A 12,945-nucleotide genomic window follows, 5' to 3' on the forward strand; every position below is an offset into this window, starting at 1 on the left:
GCCACATCCAGTCCCCCACTGGGCTGACAGCCCGCTCACCTCTTATGCCGAGAGTGGCTGTCAGTTGTTACAGCCATCCCGTCCCCCGCTCTCAGCAGCAGAATGAACGGGGGGCGGCAGAAGGATACACAGACACTGACCGCGGTGAACCTGCTCTCACAAAATATGTCAAGGCGCGCGGCTTTAGTAACTGCAGGGCGCGCACTTGCAATGATTGGCTGCCGGGCGGCCACTGTGTAATGATTGGGTCCCGGCGCTGCCGCTGCTGTGATTGGCTAACGGAGGCTCACAGGCGCAGCTCAGCGCGTCCTCGGGGACCCCTTCAGTTTGAAAAACTGAGTCCCCGGTGGCCGTTTTAGGGTAAAATACGCGCTATAGCGCGTATTTGCGAACCCTGGAAACAATTCAATAGTTGCTCAGATCGGGCTGCCATTACTGTTGTGGCACCCAAATATACCAGGTGTAGCCCATAAACCAAAGTCTTGGTTACAGCGCCCAAACCATTCTTTTTGCACATTGTTTGTTGCCACAGAAAAGTCAGAAGGATGCAAGAAGAAATGGTCTGCCATGGGTCATGATCAGAGCACCAAATGAATTGCATCATGGTACGCTCAAACTAATTGAATAAATTAAATAAACTAATTGAACACCCCCCCAATATTAATTGTTAAATGTTATGGTTAGCCCTGGACCCCGATTATCAAGACAGATTTTCAACCGTTACAAACAATGAAAATTGACTTATAAAAAAATACCATTAAGTGGCCTTTCATCCTTCCTAATGGGCAAAGTTTATTATGCAACTGGATGCAAAATAGTCCTTAAGACGTATTATCTTCAAATGCTTCACTTGTTTTCTCCAAGTGTTTATAATCAAAACATTCAGTAGTGTTCCCTCTAGGATATTTCTAGGGCAGAGTGCTGGGCAGATGATGGCATAGCTACACCCACCCTTACCTTGGAAAGGAGTGTGCAGCCCCATTTGATGCCTCATTTCAATCATTCTGGACAAAACCATGTGCACTGCAGGGGGGCAGATGTAAAATGTGCAGAGAGAGAGAATTAGATTTGGGTGAGTTATTTTGTTTCTGTGCAGGGAAAATACTGGCTGCTTTATTTTTACACTGCAATTTAGATCTCACTTTGAAGTAAAAACCCACCCAAATCTAATTCTCTCTGTACAAGTAACATCCGACCCACTTGCAGTGCACATGGTTTTGTCCATCTAAGGATTTTGTCAGAAAGAGTGAACTAGAATAAGGCCCTATAGCACAGGGCTTAGTCACGATCAAACTGCATTTTTAACTTGTGTGCACTGTTACTGAATGCCGTCACACTAGTTAGCAGGGACTTCTGCTCCCTCTTTAGAAGCATAAGCAGAAAGCCACTAGTCAAAAGGATTACAGCGCACTTGTTTGAGCTGAACAAATTCACATTGAACTAAATTCCCCCAATTTCAGATACAACTTGAGCTAGCATTTCATAAGTGGTCCTAAACGCCACTGTGCAATCTGTACATAGGTTGTGGGTTAAACTGGACTAGATGTTGGATCATATTAGGCATCCCTATAACTAGTTAACACAAAACCTTACCACCAATAGCCACCTTGTGCCCACATTATTACAGACAAGTTTGACCTCCTTTTGCAGCCTAAAATTAGTTAAGGGTCTGGTACATTTGGTATTAACAGTGCTACAATAACATATTTGTTTGTGAGGTAGAAAAAAAAGACAATGGTCCATCGAGTTCAACCTGTATTAAATGTGACTTAGTAATTTAAGCTAGACGACCCCTTTCACACGGAGGCATCACAAATGATTTATATAATGGTAATATTACTGTGTCATCCCTTGTATCTCTACCTCTTTTTATGCCAGCTAGTATCCTATTTGCCTTGGCTGCTGCTCCTTGACACGGAGCACTGCAATTAGTACCCCTAGGTCCTTCTCCATTAAAGTTTTACCCCATTTAGTTTAGTAGAAGTTACACACTGATTACTGTTCCCCAGGTGCATGACCACTTTCCTACGATAAACTGATTTTTCCATAAGTCTGCCTGATCCTTAAGTTGAAGTCACTATCTTAGATCGAGACATCAAGATTAAATTGTGCAGGATTAACAGATCAAGGGTCATCCGTGAAAATGGGCACTTTACTTAGAAGGCCATCCTATATATCATCAATAACTATATTAGAGAGAAGTGGTCCCATCACTGAACCCTGTGGTACACTGCTTAATACTTGAACCCAATTTGAAAACGAACCAATCACCACTACTCTCTGTTCCCTATTTCACAGCCAGTTATATTCACCCAGGTACATATATTTCCTAGACCCAACTCCCCATGAGGCACTGTATCGAAGGCCTTAGTGAAGTCTAAGTAGACCACATCCACATGTCAGTTATACCATGTTCTCATTGCCGCCCCTGCAAAATCCCGGGTTTTTCTTGCCGGGTTTTTGGCGGGGCACAGAGAATGGATACTTTTCTACCCCGTTCATACAGCACCTTAAACCCGGGAAATTCCCGTGTATGACGCGTTCACACTGCTTCCCCTGGTCTGCCCTGCCAACAAGTGTGTGAATATAAAAGCAGCTTTGATTGGCTGTTGAAAAAGTAGCTGTGATTGGCTGTTTTAGAAAGCAGCTGTTATTGGCTGGCTGAGGATGATGTCATATAAAGTGGCCTGTTTTTTCCAAGCACACTGCATTGCTGGAATCATGGCTGATGAGATGCTTTTGTTTTGCACCATTTTGCTGTTTCATGCAGCAAATGAGAGCTTGCTGCAGCTGCTTACATTGTGCTACCTTGCACAATGCACTTTGAAGAGGAGGAGAGCGCAATTTCTTGCTGAGAGAGACAGTGCTCGCCTTCATTATGTGCGAAGGAGAAGAGCTTTCATCACCTCCAGCGTTACCTCCATATTGAGGTTCAGCACATCCAGTACCCGGCGAATGTGGACCAGAGACTGCTCTCATGGCGAGGTATTTTGGTCTACAGTGGAGGGTTATGAGGATGACCAGTGGATGGAGCATTTTCGCATGTTTCGCATTTCGCATATTTCTTTAATAAACAAAAATATAGTACTGTGTAATAATGGTGTGTGTAAAAAGTTATAAACTTACTGTTGGTCCGCAACTTTGGACGTGCACTCTGTGGCAATGCTTCAAAGGCTGGACTTCCTTCAGCAGGTAGTGATGATGCAGGCGTTGATGGTGGTCGCTGCAAAGGTGATGGCGGATGCTGCACAGGTGAAGAGAATGCCGTGGGGCCTACAGCTGAATTGTGGGAGTTAAATGATGAATCCAGAACTTCACATTGGGCTTCACCATGGACTGAGCGGGAATCCATTTCACTGTCTGTGGCCTCAAGGTCAATGGGTGACGCTGCTGCTGCTACTGCGTTTTCTTCACAGACACTTGCTGCACTGCCAGCAAAACTGCTGGAGGAGGACAGTGATATGGGATTAGCCAGTGCAGAGTTCCCAAAGATGACATTACACTGGTCATAAAATGGCCAGTCCATACGGGCACCACCACTCTTCCTCCTGTTTAGGTCATGGACCTTAGCATACTGCTTCCGCAGGGCTTTGAGTTTATTCACTACCTGTTGCTGCGTTTTGACGATGCCACGGGCAGACAGGATTTTGGCGATGTTGTAGTAAACAACGGAGTCCTTCACTGTGCCGGTCACTTGCTTTTTTATCTCCTCCTCTCCTCTCACTGCTAGCAGCTCGAGCACTTCCTCATCCCTCCAGTGCGACATGTCTGCTCTCCTCGACGCAGCATATGGACGTCAGACGCAGCATGAAATGGACGTCACGTCACATGATCACATCCGCCAATGAGCTTCTTTTTTTCCATCATGTTTGAAAAACCCGTGTCTGCGCTGTTCAGACTAAAGTACACCCGTGTTTTACCCAGGAAAAACCCTGCAAAAAACCCGTGTGTAATTCCCGGGGCATAACACCCGGGAATTTCAAAAGGACGCGTTCACACTGAGACACGACACGGGAAATTACCGCTCGCCCAGCCAAATACCCGGGTTTTTTAGGCAATGAGAACGGGGTATAAGCTACAGCATGCATGTGTAGCTTAGTTAACACATTAACAGTTAACATATGACAATGCTATCTAAAACAAGAGTCCACATTAGATGACATTGTAAACAATACAATGTTGTCAACGGTTTCACTTGAATTCCTGGACAGATGATGTAGTGCATACACACTGAGCGATTTTACAAACAATTGTTACTGGTCACATCCAGGAGTATGCCGTCATTTGTAATGTTCGCAGAATTAGCTGCATGTACAGATGACAGAACCTATGGGAGCACACAGTTAACTATATAGTGCATACAAATGGACAATTTGAACAGAAATGTTCTCATAACACATCTTTTAAAATATCACCCAGTATGTATGAACCTTAAGGATGGAGGTTAGAAAACTACATCTATAATAAATTATTTTTAGATTATTAAGACCCATAGCAGCTCAGTTGTCGTTTGAACTGCTTTCAGCTTAAAAGCAATCCAGTGTGCACGGGTCAGCGTTGAGTGGCGAGTGCTGATGCACGCTCCCGCATCATCGCCGGTGGCTGCCACTCATCTGCTGGTACTACCAGCAGATGAGCGATGGGGTGGACAGCTTTCCATAGTGCCCAGCTACGGAAAGTCGTCCACACTCGGGGAAAGTATGCACTGAGCGATTTTTAACCCAGCGATGTTCCCCATCATCGCTGTCCATACACACTGGGCAAAAATCGCCCAGTGTATATGGACGAAGATTAAAACTGACATTTTTCTATATGCTGGTACACAAGTCTTTGTTTGAAACACTTTATGAAAGAGAGCCCAAGACCTATATAAAACTATTAGAAAAAAAAAAAAGTTTGACTAGAGAATGCAAATATATTTAAAAACTCATACTGGCCAATACATTGTGGGCACATAGGCGACTATCTACATAAATTTAAATAAACAATGTTGTGCGTGCGTTTTTGGATGGATGGATGGATGGATGGATGTTCCATGATAACTCTTGAATGCTTTAACTAATCATATTCAAACTTTGCACACTACCAAACAGGTTGAGTATCCTGTATCCATATATCTCTTATCCGAATTATTCCAAAAACCGTGTTTTTTGGAATCATTCGAATGTTTTTTGTTTTTTTTTTAACCCCCCTAACCCTCTTTTCATACTTACCAAGTCCCCGGGCGTCCACAGCAGGCCTCCGGCATCTTCTCCAGGGTCTCCAGCAGTCCCAGGGATGCATTGCGCGAGTGTGCGCCGGTGACGTCAACGGTGCGCGCGCACACTCGCGCAATGCATTCCTGGGACCGCTGGAGACCCAGAGAAGATGCCGGAGGCCTGCTGTGGACGTACGGGGACGCCGAGGGTCCACCGGACACCATCAGGGGACAGGTAAGTATGCCTAAAAAAAAAAATATTCCAAATACCGAAAAATTCCCCTATCCGGAATGCTCGTGGTCCCGAGCATTTCGGATAGGGGATACTCAACCTGTATTATCTTAAGGGGTGGTCTAAGTTCGAAGATGGGTTTAATCAGGCAAGCTCGTAAGGGTGCAGTCATAAGGGTCTATGCTATTTCTGTTGATTTCATGCATTGGAGATATGTCCTTGGAAAGTAATTGACTTTCTCAATACAACACAATCAACAGACTCTCTTAAGTGGACCCTTTAAGGCATGGGTCTTCAAACTGTGGCGCCAGATGTTGTGAAACTACAAATCCCAGCATGCCTCGCTACAGTTTTGCTATAAGGGAGTGTTAAAACTGTGGCAAGGCATGCTGGGATTTGTAGTTTCACAACATCTAGAGGGCCACAGTTTGAAGACCCATGCTTTAAGGCCTATAAGGGTCCATTAAATGAAACTTTCACTATACAAAACTTTTGACAAACTGAAATAAGCGGCTCATCGGCTGAGTGGTCTAAATCGAACACTGTAGATATCGTTGTGAAATCCATGCAAGATCGATCCCCAGTCAGTTATTTTTTCTCCTGATTGTTTGCTTACTCATTGAGGTTTTTGTGGATATTCTGTACCTGCTTCAGAAGCTCCTGTTCTGCTGTGGTTGTCAAGGGAAGGTGGATAGTTGAGACCTGCTCTGCCAGCTGGGGTTGGGAAGGGTAGATGTAACAAGAATCGCATTAGCATAATATTTTGCCCATCTGTCAGATGTCCTTAAGACTAGTTATCAATATGTCTGTGAAAGACATTGTTTTAGGTTAGCCCTGCAGCATAGCCAATGGCCAATATATTGATACATCGGCTGTGTGTGTGAGCTTACACTTGCTGTAGATGTTGACGTCACAGCTGGGTGAGCAAAATCTAAATACCCACCTTGCTGCATACCAGGCATTAACATTTTGAGCGGCCAATCAGTAAATGTGTACACTTGCCTTGATTGGCTACTTGGTTGGTGAATGCGTGGGTCTGCCAACATACAGTATCTTTCAAGTGTGTACTCAGCTTTAGGAGGAATTCAATTGCTTTATAATACCCCAGCTCCCTTAAGGGGTGTACACAAGGGGAGATTTTGGCTAATTGACAATTTTGACTAAGCAAATTTTCAGAGATTTTTTCTAGATGCACTGGATATTTTGACTAAGCGATTTTGTCTAATTATATTATATGATCTAGTCAAAATTGCCTTGCCTGCACAGTCAATCTATGCTAGACAATATTGACTAAGCAGGAGAAAAATAACGAGATTTTGGCTAACCTTCTAAGAGTTTTTGACTATCTGGTCAAAATCTCCTGCCAAAATCTCACCGTGTGTACAGCCGTTTAGTGCAATAAGTTTATGCCGCAATATGTTTATGAGTGCTGTGGGAGACCCATTATTTACGCTTGTACATTCATCCTGTGGTGAGTAGAAATCTGTCCACATACAGCACATGAGAGTTTAAACACCTTACATGTGAATGCATTTGGAAAGACATGCGCCATAAGTAAAGGGCGCCCAGTAACACACCCACAGCAGCACAAACGGCATATAGCCCATATTGGACGGGAGATCTAGGTGTGATAAAACGTCAACATACTGTAGCCCCTTAAATCAGCATAAAGACAGTTCCTTAATCCATACATTTTGAGTGACTGGAGAATCAATTTAAAGTTTACCTGGGTCTCAAGGTCTAAATAATTTACCAGCAGAAAGACACACAGATCTATAACAGTCAAAATAGCCAATATCATGGTAAGAAGAAAAAAAAAATATGTTAGTGGAGTTCTATATTAAGCCACTAGATGGTCTAATGAGCTCAGTAAAAAAAAAAGACAGGACAATAACCAGATTACAAATTCAAAACTGAGAAAGGGACTAGGGCTTCATTTAAAAAAAGAAATGACTGCAGCATTTCACTTGTATACAATCTCATCAGAAGACTGCACTAATGATGTTGGAGAAGCTTCAGCTGCCTGTAGCAGAGCTGGGAGATAATAGTTTAATATAGATATTTAAATCAAACACTCAATGCACATTTAACACTTAAAGGAAGCATTCTCAACTCTAATGTCCGAGCTTAAAAAAACAAAAAGAATCTATGCATTTCCATGGGGTATCTTCTCCAATTTGCATTACATCAATTTTGATACTGCCTGGTGCAGTCACATCCATTCGTGCTCAATAGAACATACTATAGGAACACTGACTTAGCACCTACAGAACCCTGCTGAATGCTCATATCTCCTGTTATAGGGACCAAAGTATCTTTGCTTCAATAAAAATAATTTTTAAAAGGTCTGTGTTTATGTGCCCAGGATTTTGATGTTACATATTGGTGGTTCTCTATCTTTCTAAAATAAAGGGGATTTGTGATTTCCTAAATTACAAATAATTAACATACTAGAAAAATACATGCAAAAAATTAAAAAAAAAGTATGATTGTTTTATAAGCACCACTAATTAATAAGCACCCGATAGAGCAATTCAGTTGTTCCTAATAATTGCACCTATTTAGCTATACGCAGCTAAACCAGTCTGAACTCCTGGTCAAGATTTTTGTACATTTTTGCTAACCACCTCAGGATGCTGTGAGTAGAAGTGTGTTCTTCAGCAGCACTCACAATTGAACAGCAACAATTGAATTGCTCCATAGTATGACCACTACCCTGGGAAACCATTGAATCACACCACAAAACACTCATGGCAAATGCACACAAGCAAATGGTCAATATTTTAAATTCTGCTTTAGGCCCTAAAAGTGTAAACTAAAATATGTAGAATGGCTTTCATTTAAAAGAAAGGCCAATAAATCATAAATTGACAAAAGAAGCTCACATACTTTATAGTTCTCAATGAGATTGATTTAATGCGGTGCACATTGAATAGAGCTGTGAGGGAGCCCCCGCAGCTATTCTAATCAGCGCGCTAATAAGTTGGAGAATGCCGGCACTCATGGGTGTTTAGTCACGAGTACCAGCATTTTCCAACTTAAGCACCGCAGTGATGCTGTTTGCAACGTACTAGGGCTTTAAAAAGCATAGCTACTCTAGTGCTCACACCCCAAGAATAAATCCATTTGTCAGAGTGTCTTTCCATAGCAGAACGCTACGGAAAGCCGACCACCCTGTTGCTCCTCTGCTGGTTATACTGGCGGCATCAGCGCTCACCGCCAGGCCATACACACTGAGGAGCTGTTGACCTGAAAGCAGCTCAAACAGCAAAACGGAGCTGTGTCCAGCTCAAAATTAGACTATGGGCCTTTAGGTGCGTCACCAGCCATACATTTCAAGGTACACTGGTCAAAGTGCTCACTGAAATGGACAAGCCATGCAGAATCTACTATTTTAATGACTAACAGATGTCTCAACCCTGTTAAACCCCCCCATATTGCCAAACATGTCACATAAGTTTGTCAAATAAAAACTATTATTCTATCAGCTATAGACAAATTCACAATGGAAGACAACAGATTAGGAAATAGAACATGCAGCTCTACATCAGACGCACACTTTCTCAACTTCCTCTTGATATTTATAAGCTCTATTGTCATCTAACCGCACCTACTGCAATATGAGCATTTTGTTGTATCTCTCGATACCCTAAAATCGATTCAGAAACATTCACTCTAGCTGCCATCAGACTAGATGTCAGTCTCTGTAGGAGCCATTTAGAAGTCCTGCCTAAGGTCACGGTACATAAAACACATCAGTTGTGTATAAACACATTGATACACATTCCATGTATACAGATGATGTCCAGGTCAAGCAATATGTGCTCTCGGCTGCTAATTTGCAAAATTACAGTAATCAATTTTCAGCACAAATCAGAAAATACACTAAAAAACAGTAAACCAAGTTATGCACAAGGGTAGCACAACATAGAAATGACACTATAAAAGTTCAGAAAAAAACAAATATATCATAATAAACTTGTTAATTATACCTCAATAAATAATTAAATACTGTAGAACCAATAATTAGTTGTGGCTATGAAATAAAAAGAAAGCAGAAGTCTACTATATTTGTGACACACCCTTTTTTTTTTTTACTAATAATAAAAAACAAAAAACAAATGTCAAGCAATGTTAAGATTTCACAGAAAATTATAATCTATATCTATCTCAAGGTGCTACAATTTGTTTGCTGAACTTATGCACTAGGTGAAGAGCAGTTATTTAGAATTACAGTGTGTATAATATAGTACAGAGTAATTACATGTTACTAAAGCTGACAGAGCCTGTATAAGAGTGAGCAGCCCCTTCAGCCAAGTGTCAGCGCTCAGGCCTGCTGCTGCCCGCCACACCCACACAGCAGGGCACTAACAAGCTGCCCACCAGGTATTACACAATATCTAAACCAATAACAGGAACACAAGAAAGAACTTGGGGCATATAGACAATGCCGGCAGATGGAAAAGACACGGGCAATCAGAAGTACCCCCTATACCCCCAGGGACCACATACTGTATGCTACTATAGATCCCCACAGCAATGACCCCCCATGTGATTACGGGCACAGCGCCCACCATAGGGACAGAGTAGCAGCACTCCATCCCTAGTATAAGATACGCTACTGACTCCAGCAGACGTGATGGAACTTTTAGTGCCGCTTCCCCCGGGCGGGCAGGTACGGGGGGGGGGGGGGGGGAATAACGGTGCTCTAGCAGCAGCACAGGCAGCCCCGGCCTCCCCGTATGCGGTGCTGTGTGCGGTCCCCGCCCCGGGGGGGGGGGGGGGGAGTCACTGTGAGAGACCCCTTCCGCTCCCCACACACAGTACAGACACGGTGACTACATCCCGGGGCCTAAGGTGCGGGGCCTCATCCCCGGCCTTTCCTGAGGCACCCACCCGGCACCTCCTGCGCCTTACTAGACCAAGTGTTCAGCAGACCAGCCCGTGCCGCTTACCGGCAAGTTCGCTTCCTCCAAGCTGTCCCCGCCGCCTCCAGCCGGATCCCCCGGCACGGCCCAGCTCCCGGTGAATGAGCGAAGCGACCTCTTATTCCCGGCCGGACACACAGACACAGAGCAGCAGCCACTACAGCTCAGTCGCCTCCTCGCTCCGGGAACCCGCCTAGTCAATGCGCGCCGCCGCCGCTCCTACTCGCGGGAGAAGAGGAGGGGCTACGCCGCGCGTGCGCGCCGTCAACCGCAGCCAATCATAAGAGAGGCTACAGCTGAGCCTAGGAAATTGGAATGTTCCACACACACACGCGGCGTCACTGGGGCACAGAGAGTGTCAGTCAGGCCGAGTGGGGCGGCCAGAGGATATGATGATGTTGTCAGTGTAGTATATAGCACAGCAAACTTCCTTCCTGTCTTGTGTCATACGGCATGTGTGTGCTTACCAGCAGGGGTGTAACTCCCAGGGGCAACGGAGAGATTACTGCCCCCAGGCTCTAAACCCTAAAGTATAGGGTTGCATACCCTCCAACATCTGAGGGGCAGAAATCGGTACACAATTGTAAAGGGGCAATTTCCCAGTGGTCACCACTGGGAAAGGGGGCGTGGTCACGCCTCCTTTCCTAAACTTTCAAGGGTATGGGTGAAAACCGGACCAGGACAAAACCCCCGGACCGCCGGACCGGACATCAAACTCTGCATTTTGTAGCTTGTAGCCTCCGGTCCGGGGGTGTCCTGTACAGGGGGCTGCCTGTCACACCTGTCAGCAGGTAGAGGAGGAGGGGTAGAATAAAGCCGCCCTGTTTGGTCCGGGCATGTAGCAAAAACCAGACGGTCCGGACCACACGGGGAGGCTGTAATCTCCCCTTCCCCATATCCCTGGTGATAGCTATCAAAGGTATCCCCCCGGACAAGACACCCCTGGACAGGACACCCCCCGGACCGGACTCTACAAGCTCCGGACTGCAGATTTTGATGTCCTGTCCGGCGGTCCGGAGTGCAGTCCGGTCCGGTTTTTACATAGTCCCAACTTTCGATGGTACCGTTGGAGGGTATGTAGAGGATAAGAGGATGAGGCGATTTAAAATAATATTATTAAATAAGTGCAGCTACCTTACTTAACTTGCTGCAGTGTAGTGAGTGCTTCAGGCTCCGACATCGGATGATCCGAACCCCCCGTCACGAGCTGGCCACCGCAACCGCACGCTGAGCTGCTCAGTCTCAGGCAGCTTCAAGTTTGCGCCCAGAAAGACGTCACTTAGAATGCGGAGGGGGCTGACAGACCTTTCCCTTGAGTGCGCCGGGTCCACGGTGCTGGCGCATGATGTTATGACGCCTGGGACCGGCCCGCAATGCACTCTTGGGAACGGGTGCTGGGCCAGGGGAGAGCGGCGCAACAATGTCTGACACCAAGCAGAGCCAGGAGGAGGACTGATTCAGGACAAATTGTGGAGCCAAGCCAAATAAATCGGTACATTCGGTGCAATATTTAATTGCCGATACAGACCGTTAAAAAACGGTACTGTACCGGCATATTCGGTACAGTTGGAGGGTATGGGGTTGCCATCTCAATCATTGGGGATTCCTGGAGATACCCTCCCCCCTGTTAATACGCTCCCGGGAAGTGGGCGTGGCCTAAAAGGGGTGTGATCTATAAATATATGTGTGTGGGCGTGGCCTATGAGACGTAAGTGTGTGTGTGTGTGTGTGTGTATATATATATATATATATATAATCACTCTCCAATTGCACAGAATGTGCAAAAGATAGGACCAGCACATCCAATAAATATTCAAAGGCAGTTTTTAATAACACATGAATGAGGTACTCATCTGTACAACAGGCATAGGCAGCTTATTCCATATCGAAGCAGCATGACAGTACAGCCAAAGAGCCAAGCATGTACCCTGACGGGCCGTTTCGGCGCACAAGCGCCTTCATCAAAGGGTAACCACGTGGTTACCCTTTGATGAAGGCGCTTGTGCGCCGAAACGGCCCGTCAGGGTACATGCTTGGCTCTTTGGCTGTACTGTCATGCTGCTTCGATATGGAATAAGCTGCCTATGCCTGTTGTACAGATGAGTACCTCATTCATGTGTTATTAAAAACTGCCTTTGAATATTTATTGGATGTGCTGGTCCTATCTTTTGCACATTCTGTGCAATTGGAGAGTGATTATTCTGAATTTATGACCTGGCACTCCCCACCATCCTAAGCTAGTGTGCGTCTCCCACTTGTAACCTATATATATATATATATCAAAAGAGGGGATACCCTTTCACTGCGCTAAAGTATTGTTAACAGTTGGGCAGCAACTATGTATGTCCCCCCTGTTAGTGGGGGAAAAAGGGGAAATGGCAAACAAGTAACAAAGTGCGCCCTATTTAGATATGTCCACCACCATAAGAATTTGTGACAATATAAATCACAATACAACAGATTTATTGTAATATAAATATAAAAAGATAATAAAAACATTTTGTTCATCTGTGTGGAGTCATATATTCAACCACGGTCAACAGTACAAGGACACCCAACGCGTTTCGTCGTTAAAAACGACTTCCTCA

At 44.8% G+C, this 12,945-nt stretch overlaps 1 protein-coding gene across 2 annotated transcripts in view; it reads right to left on the reverse strand.

Moving 5' to 3' along the window:
* The window catches only part of RAP1A (RAP1A, member of RAS oncogene family), a 75,370-nt gene extending 64,804 nt beyond the window's left edge, over positions 1-10,566 (reverse strand). The window contains exon 1 of one of the 2 annotated variants that reach the window (XM_083172803.1): positions 10,385-10,566. The gene's annotated coding sequence lies outside the window, so the exon portion shown is untranslated. The remainder of the gene's footprint in view (positions 1-10,384) is intronic. The other variant, XM_083172804.1, reaches the window with a different exon arrangement.
* Positions 10,567-12,945: the final 2,379 nt, after the last annotated feature.

Source organism: Crinia signifera, chromosome 2, assembly GCF_055691185.1.
Source record: "Crinia signifera chromosome 2, ASM5569118v1, whole genome shotgun sequence".
Taxonomy (NCBI): Eukaryota; Metazoa; Chordata; class Amphibia; order Anura; family Myobatrachidae; genus Crinia; species Crinia signifera.